Source organism: Chaetura pelagica, unplaced genomic scaffold (assembly GCF_000747805.2).
Source record: "Chaetura pelagica isolate M959 unplaced genomic scaffold, ChaPel_1.0 scaffold436, whole genome shotgun sequence".
Classification (NCBI taxonomy): domain Eukaryota; kingdom Metazoa; phylum Chordata; class Aves; order Apodiformes; family Apodidae; genus Chaetura; species Chaetura pelagica.
Window position 1 is genome coordinate 1,237,821 of NW_009953651.1, and position 10,606 is coordinate 1,248,426.

The following is a 10,606-nucleotide window of genomic DNA, read 5'->3' on the forward strand; positions in this document are numbered from 1 at the left end:
GTTCAGCAGCTGGCAATATTTCCACCAGGCCCCATTTGGCTTTGGAGCATTCTGAACCCTATGCTAAGCTATGCACAGTATTATTCCTGATCACTTAGACCACTAAACGTTTCAAGGCTTTTATAGGGGTAAATATATTGATTCCACTGGACAATGATGTTAATTCTTCTGCTCTTCTTATAGCTCCACAGAGTGCACACCCTTCCTTCCTTTTCTTAGAATTGGCATGGCTACATTTTAGGAGCAGATTAAGTGATTTAAAATGAATTTACAAATCTTCCAACTGAAAACATAGTCCTAATCCATCTCTTCAGTAAGTTTTTAGTTTGATGTATCTCGTTGTTGAAAGGTACCTCTAAGAACCACTCAGTTTTACAGGTTCTTAGAGAAGCAAAACCAAAAAAAAAAGAAAATACAAGATGGGCAGATCTAAGAGCTGCTCTGTCTGAAACAGCCCAAGAGATTCTGAAATTAGCTGGAGCTCTCCAAAACACCAGCAACTCATTCACTTAGTGACCAAGAGATTTGGAAAGCAGAGATAACCAATTAGCTTGTGCTTAATGAATATCAAAAAGGTCTGGTGATTATCTGATCACAACAGTACTAAGAGAGATGCTTACTTACCAAAAGAATCTAAACAATTTGTGTCCCTATCTTAACAATAAGATTGTGTAGACACTTCTAGATGAGCAGATATCCAAAAAAGAAAGCAGTCTCCCCAGTGGAAAGCTGGTACACTTGGCTGACTCATTTCATAGTCAGGTGAGAAGAGGATGAAATAAACTACAAGATGTTGCTTTGAACCATAAAAGCTTCATTAAGTGGAAGTGCTGCCATAACAATTAATGGACCATGAAGAAATACCCAAAAGGTTATGGGTGAATTCAGCTTTCTCCTTAACTGGAAGACAGAGATCACTAAGTCATCTTCTGTTGCTCTTTTTCTTCTGGATTTCCTCACCCAGAAATTGAGATTACAGGCACATGGATGATGTTAAGCAGCTGCAGAGGATCCAATGCATACATTTCTGTGGGGATGAACAAGGAGTATAGGGCTGAAATTGAGAGTAACCATAGCTCTTTTTACATTGATGGCCAGAGAAGCTTGATCACTGCTGAGTCTGGTTGGAGCTGAACAGTGTCCCTTCTAGCAGGAACAAGAATCATGATGTGATGCTGCTGAGACCCACAGAACTCAGCATATCTGAGAAGCAGATAGTGCCATTCTGGGACAGAAACGCATCTACCCAAACAGCAGAGCACAAAGATTACTGATGCAAGAGAAGATTGACATCCAGAGCTATTAACAGAGCTTGCCCCAAGTTTTGTGTTGCTTTTTTTATTATTATTTTTACAATAGGCATTTACATGAGCTGAAGTTTGATAATAAAACAGCAGCAAACAATAGTAGGACCAAAATCGTCATGATTTCTCTAAAAAATAAAGTTCTTCAGCAGAAAATTTTATCCCTCGGGCAGCTGAGAGGAAGTGCAATTGAGCCAGACATACTCTCCCTGCACTGAACATGAGGGACAGTGAAGCATGAACACACATATTCCCTGTGAATGCATAAATCTGGTCAGCATCAGGAGCGACAGGACTGCACACTTACAGTGTAAATGTACTCAAAAGCTGTCACTTCAAAGAGAACACAGCTGGGTCCCAATACGATGTGACACATAGGATCTTGTATTACACTCAAGGTCAATATACTTTGCTTTGTCCAGAGAGCCCAGACAGAGGGAAGAGCAGTCATATTTTGCAATAGACAGCTATGGTCTGTGTAAAGCATATAGTCACAGCTAAGCAGCTGCCCAGTCTCCCTCCCTTCTTCCTTTTTCTTCTCTGCTCAGCCTACGGCTCAGTTTGCACCGGTAGGGCAATACCTTAAAGTCTAGTTTAGTGGGATTCTGACCTCTTACATGTGTGACTCCAAGTAAGTCTCCTTGATCATCTGACAAGCAGGCAGGAGTAATCTAATGGAGTAGCCTCATGACTTCTTTACAGGACAGGCAGGGGATAGACCTGGATAAAGATTACATGGAATTCAGCTGAGCAGGGATGAAGTCACTGCATGCAACACACACATTGTAAGTGAAGAAAATGCAACAAACTTAAGAAAAGGTTTCTGAGAAATCTAAAGCTTCAGGTTTTCAATTACCTCAAAACGACACTTCAACCTAAGTGCTTTTTTGCTTTCCTAACATTCAAAGACGAAGTTTAAACAAACTTCACCTTCAGTAAAAACACTTCTCAAAATCTGTGGGTAAAAGAAATCAACAAATTTTATGCAGATTAACAATGAAAGTCAAACACTACAAGTGTTTCAACAGGTGAATAAGACATAAGGAAAACTATCAATGGAAGATTCTATCACCTTATTACAAAACAGTATTACACATATCCAGTCAGATTTCTAAGCATAGGAGAATAGTTTTCTTTGTTTGTTTTGGGTTTTTTTTGTTGTTATTGGTTGGTTGGGGGTTTTTTTACATTTTTCTTTCATATTTTTTTACCAGCAATATCTTAAGACACGTCCACAACACATTTAAAATTTTTAAAGCACGGAGACATTCCCACTACTGAGTTTTTCACTTCCCCACAAGAAAGTTAGGTCAGAATGCAAAAAGACTGCCTGAACATGGTAATAATATAAGGAAGAATTCCAGTTTACTGAAAAAGTATCATTAATATTGCTACTACTTGATGCACATTACATTTCTTTGTGATTTAAAAGAAAAAAAAAATTCCTTAAATCTGTGTAATTAAATATATCGTTCCAAACACACACAGAGTCATGAAGAATCTCCTATTTGTACTTGATCATGAAATCTTATGGATGCACTCCAGTGAACAGTAAAAGATATTACCTCCTAAGTCTTGCTATATGGGTCATGAATAATATTAGAAAGGATCGCTGTGTCTCAAAATTGGACTACAACAAACAAGGGAGCTACAGAAGAGGGTAACAAACACAATAGACCAAAAGAGAGAAACATACATCCAAGGCACTATGTCACTGCCCTACTTCATTTATAAAAGAGTTGGCTAGTAATGAGCATCAATTTAGTTTACATTTTTAAGGGTATGACATTATTCTAGACATACATCTTCATTCAAAACAGAGCAGTGGCACATTAGCTTACTTTTGTTAGTTGTACACCCAGTATAATTGCCAAAGTAGCTAAAAAGCAAAACCACATTTGAAAATATGAAACTCAAATAGGATACACAGGGAAAATCCATTTCAATCATATGATTTACCCAAAATGAAATGTAAAATCACCATAAACAGGTCCATTTTCATCTTGACTCACTGTAAATGTTTAATGTGAAAAAATGTGATAATTAACATTTCTATGCTCTTATGCTTAAGGAGTCATTACAATCAGCCTTTGTTTGCTACAGAGTTGGCAGCACAGACCTGCTGCATTTGAGAAGGGAATGTTTTAGGGTCATTTAACATTATATCACTCTTGGTGATCCAAGGGCTGCTATAATTCTGCCAAAGAGCATAGAGGGTTTCCCAGTCAAGTTTCATCCTGATTTTGATTATTGTTTATCTCTAGTCCACGTCTGAATAGTTGTAGTAAAATAGAGGAAGTTTTAGTCCTGAATTTGAGGTCAGCTTGTAATGAACCATGGTTTCAATCGCATGAACAGCTGCTTCTTTTATAAGCAAAAAGGGTTCACTTACAGTTCAGGGTAACACAGTAATAATTTAAGGAACAAGGAAGCTTCTATTCATTTATTTATTTTTTATATGTTTTTGAAACATTTTGACATCTGAGTGCCTATAGTGGACTTGTCTGAATAGAATGTAATATTGACATTAGTCTGTTTTACACAAAAAAAACAACAAAAAAACCCACAACAAAAGTGAATTTAAAAACCAGAAATACAGTAGACTTATCAATCACCATAAAAAAATCTTTTTCGCTGAGAACTTCATTTTTCATAGTAAGAAAAACTGTTATTGAACTTCTAAAACTTTGTAACTCAAGTTAAAAGTGACATAGTAAATCAGGTATGCTCTCTGCAAACATGACCAAAAATATCTGGGAATAACAACAAATCATAAAGGGAAAACATCCAAAAAACCAAGACCTTACTAAAGTCAGTGGAACATAAAATTTCTTACAGTTAACTAAGACCTCAACAGAAATCAAAGGGTGTTTTGGTGTCCCCCCCTCTAATTTGCAAATGTTCTTCTGGATGAGCAGGAATAATTTGTATGAATAACAGAGCTAACTAAACAAAAGAAGATTAACTAGGAATTTTACACTTACTCTCTTTTGCTCATTTGTCCGACTATGTTATGTTGAAGTACTCGTAAGCTGAATGGTTTTAAGAGGTGAATTTAACAGTCTTTTGCCATTTGTCATCTCCAACATACTATAGCTTCCTATAATTGCCAAAATCCAAGTTGTTACTTTTTTGTTAATCACCCTTTTGGCTTTTGGCAGTGCATAAGTCACTAGACTGGAAGCCAAGAGACCTAGGCTGTATGCCTGGCACAGCCATTAACTTGTCATATGATCCTAGGCAAATCTTTGTGGGCCAGATTTTTCTCATAGTGATTCTTAATCATTCAAGTAATCCCCATGGCAGCTAACTGAAGCTCATTCTCAAATAATATCACATTTTAGCATTAAGGGTTCTTTAAGTCAGTCCCAGAACTTCCATGAGCTCAGTTTCACTATTGGTCCAAGAGGATGCCCATCTTTTCACTTTATTTATGTTCCAATAAAGGTCTTAGACACTTGATGTACGTATTGGGGTTTGTCCCTTGAGCAGGAGATTAACTGATCTGTTACTCATGCTCATGAGCTGAACATGAAGCTGGAGTTTCTCACTTTTTTTCCCCAGGAATAAATATCCTTGTTTCTCATAGCACATCCATCCTTGAAGGTCGCAAGATGGTATTCCAGATACTCAGGAACTGGAATAGTGTACTAATCCTAATTTTAAGCATAAAATGTAGATTTCTGAAGTCTTCCTTTCTGTAGTTTTCTTCTTCCTTGGTACTTTCACATAACCAGCTGTTTCCAAGACAGAAAGAAAGACAGAAAGAAAGACAGAAAGAAAGACAGAAAGAAAGACAGAAAGAAAGACAGAAAGAAAGACAGAAAGAAAGACAGAAAGAAAGACAGAAAGAAAGACAGAAAGAAAGACAGAAAGAAAGACAGAAAGAAAGACAGAAAGAAAGACAGAAAGAAAGACAGAAAGAAAGACAGAAAGAAAGACAGAAAGAAAGACAGAAAGAAAGACAGAAAGAAAGACAGAAAGAAAGACAGAAAGAAAGACAGAAAGAAAGACAGAAAGAAAGACAGAAAGAAAGACAGAAAGAAAGACAGAAAGAAAGACAGAAAGAAAGACAGAAAGAAAGACAGAAAGAAAGACAGAAAGAAAGACAGAAAGAAAGACAGAAAGAAAGACAGAAAGAAAGACAGAAAGAAAGACAGAAAGAAAGACAGAAAGAAAGACAGAAAGAAAGACAGAAAGAAAGACAGAAAGAAAGACAGAAAGAAAGACAGAAAGAAAGACAGAAAGAAAGACAGAAAGAAAGACAGAGCTGAAACTGCTTCAGGGTGAGCACAGGTTGGGCAAGGAAACATACCCACTGTTTCTGTGAAACTCTCAACATCTGCCTATTTTCTTCTCAGTTTAAGGCAGAATTTTTTTGCTGCCTGGGATCTGCCTGCTCTGCAAGTGCCTAAGTTACCCCTACTCTCACAACCTGTTGTCAACACTGCCTTCTTGCCTTCTGTCTACTCACTTGAAATCACACACAGGGACCCTCTGCATCCCTGTATTGTTCATGTTCTTTCCCAATGGGAAGTGCAGTACTGATTATAGGAAATGCTGATTATCAGAAGGCCATTAACAAGGGGCAAGGAATAGAAACATAACTGACAGCACAAGTTTATCTGGCATTCAGATCCACTCTAGAAGTCAATGACGAAAAGGATGAGACTGCTGGCCATAAGCCAGTACCACTTGATGCTTTAGAAGTCCAAAACTGAGATGCTGAGAATTACTGTGTAATATTTAAGAACACCCAGGGCACGCCAGAGACATCCCTATAGCAACACAGAAAACACACTGCTGGGCAGACACACAATTAAGCAGTACCCCCCCACTCAGTTATCCTGAAGAGAATTTTACCAGTTCTCCTTCCTAACCTTTACAGAAGACTTTACCGTCCTCCTACTGTGACTTTGATTCAGCTTGCACTTCTCCAAGCTATTCCATGCCTGTGCAGCTCTGTTCAGTGGAACTGTTCCTTATGTATAGCAACTGAAACAGGTGACAGGAAACTGGTGCTTTTACTTTACCTGACTTATTTCATTACTCAGCCATACCTACACATTTTTCTGGTGTTATTTTACTGATACAGCAAGTCTCGATTTCAATCAGTCCTTTTAAACAAGAACAACACATCCACTCACACCAGGCCCCTCCCACTTACAGGCATTCATTTAAATGTATCCATTTGCTTTGCAATGCACTTTAATTTCAGTTTCTTTCTCTTTTTTGTTTACCAAGTAGCCATCCTCAAGTATGAATGTTGCTAGCAGTGATTTCATAGCTTTACTTTACCTAGGAGACAAAGCTATGACAACTTCCAATTCAGCTGAAGGAAGACTGCCACACGGAATTCTAAAACCTAAACCCAATTCCAAATGGGTCAATGTCATGAATTTAGAGGTAACTGGTTTCTTCACCTCTCAGAAAATACCCCATTGTTCACAGGAGAACTAGCTGACAGAGAGAGAATCCAGAGAGGAAAAAACATTAAACATATAAAAGAGTACATGACTATCAAGCTGTGCCTTTAGTCCTCTCCCGTGGTTGAGCTGTTATTTGCCTGATAACTCAAACAGGCTCTTGGCTCCTATCTGAAGTGGCTGAGGTAGGGATGAGCTAATACAGCATTTTATGTGACCTAATTCAGAAAATATGCAGCTATTCCACTACAGCATAGACTGCTTGGCAAAGTTATTTTATTCATGTCTATGTATCTCTTAGGCTTTGGAATGCCTGGAGACTTATATGTCTCAAACCTGCTGCTCTCCACATATCCTGCTTCCTCCCTAACACTTCCTGTAATTCACCTCTTTACCAGATGAAAAAGTAACTGATTGGTCAGGGTACACTAATGTCATATTCCTCATTGGATTTGCCATGTTTTAAATGTCACAGAAGAATGGTAGGACACTGGATTAATGCAAGTTCCATATTTGAAACCTTTTTTATTCCTTCATTTTTCACTGGAGAAAATACTGAAATTTCTAACTTGTACTGTTGCTTCTTTTCATGCCTAGTTAGATTTGCTTCCATTATTCTTCCTAGCCTCTCATTTTTCTATTTTAGATGCTTTCTAAAGTAAGTATAACTTCTTGAAGCAGGAGCACGACCAGCAAAGCAATGCTGCTCATAATGCCCCTTTGTATTTGTACTATGTATTACAAATCTTCTTCCTTTCTTGCCCTTCCAAACTAAGATATCTCAGTAAGGCAGACACTTCACCCTACAGGTCCGTATTAGTCCTTCTATTTGAAATATAGCCTTGGAATTCTTATTTTGAACTTAAGCAATATTTACTTGCATGCATTTGCCCTCCTCAAACTACAAGACATACAAATAATCATTAAATGCAGATATAGATTTCTGTAACAGAAATGTTTAACCTATTACTTTGCTTACCAAATCAGATTAAAAATTAGAGATATTTTACTTTGTCAACTTTGAACACACAAATATATTTAGTACTGTAAATGAAGTGCAATAAAAGTGTCAATATATAAAGTGTTAAAAACACAATGTCAGTAAAGTACAGATCCATTTTCTGAAGCTGACAAGTTCTCAAAATGCTTTCCAGTTATTTAAAGTTAGAAATGCTCTCACAAAGCCAAACAAAAAACCCATGCCTCTAAGACCAAATTCTCTCCTTCTCTTAAAGCCTGTGGAATTAATAATTCTATTCCCACTTTACATACAGCAATGAAAAGACTATTTATATAAAAATAGAATTGTGTAGATTATAGAAGTGTATTAAATACTAATTCTAAGGTTATACATAATCTTATTTTTACACAAAGAGATCTCCCAAATGTATAGCAATATATTAAAACTGACAATATGTATTTAACATAACTCAAAAGTTGCATGACAACTGTTTACACTTGAGATCAGTATATAGGCTACGCTACAGGTGATTTTTTTTTTTCTGAAGTATCCCCCACAAAATTTTGTCCCATACTATGCAAAGCTTTCCAGACTTGATCAAAAGAGCTCTTGAAATTTTTTCCCACATCTCTGCCTTCTTTAGTAGCACAGCATGGGTAAGAACCAAATGCCAACTTATAGATAAGCATAACCCTGAAATTAGTCCTTTTTTCCTATTAAGAAAGACTGATCTATAACTCTGTCTACAATTTCAGAGCAGAACCTTGTGAGGGAGACAGAAGGAGGAAGTGGAATAGAGGAAGGCTGCTCTGAGTTGCCATGTCTTTTCCAATTCTGGCCAAGTAGAGTTCCTTGAGCACAACACTGGTTTCACACTGTTCCTTTTTCACTCAAAGGCAAAGAGAGAAGAGAAAAACCAACACCAAACAGTAAGAAATTAACAGATCATTACTAAGCTCAACAACTTTTTTTCTGATTTATGTTTCGGGAGCCTTTCTAAGTGCATTACTCTACTCCGAGCTTCAAATTAACTCCTGGGTTTTGATGAAAAGAGCTATGATTTGGAATGAGCATTTAGAAGTTTGCAGCCTATACACAAGAAGATTCCAAAATAAGCTTTTCTTTGATTATACAGCAAACTGACCATAAATATGTATGCCATGTTTTTCAGCTTCTGATAGCTCAAAATCACTAGACATAAATTATAAGATCAGCAGAACTACAACATAATCATCCATGGTTAAATATCTCTTTAGGAAGTTGGACTAAAAACCAACAGGCAGTAACACGAATTAAATTTGAAATATAAAGGGAAAAAAACAGGGTAGCACTAATGAAGTGCACTGTACCAGCCAACGCATGGAACAAAAATCTTACAGCCAAAAAAAGACAACAGATAAGAAATACAGACCTAAAGATGAGGTAAGTAACTGCCAACAAACATGTATTTGTTTAATCAGTGTTATTGACTACTCTACATTAGCAAGCTCTGCAAAGCTGGTCAACTCCTAAAGAAGTCATCCAATTAACAATTATAAACTAAACAAGAGGTAAGTAAGCACTAACTGAAGTTATTATCCGAACAGGCCTACTTTGTAGTGTGAAACAGAGTAGCCACCATTTTTAAGGTTTCTAAGTTAAGTTAGAGCAAACTGTACCTCCGGCAAAAGCACATTAAGTGCCAGAATCCCTGAAAGACTTGGCAAAATTTAGGCATGTGTATTTCTTCAGCCTTTGAAAGTCTCCCTCACAACTTGGTTGAAAAAATTTTCCACCCCATCTCCAACAGTAATGGAAACCTTTCTATTTCTGTGTTCCCATCAAAAAATACATTAAATACAAAAGATTAAGCTAGTGGGTGTCACAGGCCTCAATCCTCTAGGAATTCTGAAAATAAAGTAATCACATTTTATGTTTTCCTGCTTCCTTACGAGAATGTTACCTGTACTTGAGGTATCATTGCTTTTAATCATTGCTTTTAGGCAGAAAATCCATGCCCTCCAAGATGTTAACAGATAGCAGCCAACTTTTAATAATATTCTGAAAAGGAGAAACACAGAAAACACATCTTAGATGAGATCTATCTATTAGGTACATGTAACATTTTAATTAATAAAAGGACTGTTTATTTCTCAAAGTCGATTATAAACAGCATACTACAAGGACGGGAAAAAATCTCTTTGTGATCCAAAGCACAGTGTAGTGCCTTGGTTTTATTTCCACTTTGAATCAGTCCACATTTTTGAGCTAGGTTAAATTTTCATGGTTCCTACTAACAAAGCTCATCTGACAAAGAGAAACACCTCTGCAAGTAGTTACTAATCACAGTTCACTAGTTAACGGAACTGATTTTACAGTTATTAAAAAACAGTGGAATCTACTGCTTTACCAGGTGGCATCACTTTGTTTCACTGAGATGTTTGTAATATAAAGTCATTAGCTAAAACCATATCCATCACATTGACCCAAAACAGTATTAAGACTCATCACTCATTCTTCTTTCCTCTTTTAGCTCCTAAGCTTCCTACTGACTTTAGTTCTTCTACTTTCCTTATCATTTGCTTTTCAAACTAATAGTGCTTAGGTTTAGCATTCTTCTGAAAGTCTGTTTTTGCTAAAATAGTGCTGAGGTAGATATCTGTTATTTTAAGGATGTAATCTACAATCAGGAATAAGGAATCACGCAAGGGGACAAAGTAAGTAAGCCTGAAGAATACAGAATACCAGCTGCAAAGAAGGGAAATGCTGTTAGTGGGTTAGTAATATAAAGTGACAGAAGGCTATTACAAGTAACTAGAGTAAAACACATGAATTTCAGTTTCCAAAACAGTACAAAGGGACACTAGACTGTGAACTCTGATGCTGGATTTCAGACAGCATCACTGAATTCTGCTCTGAAAGCACAAAGGATGTGA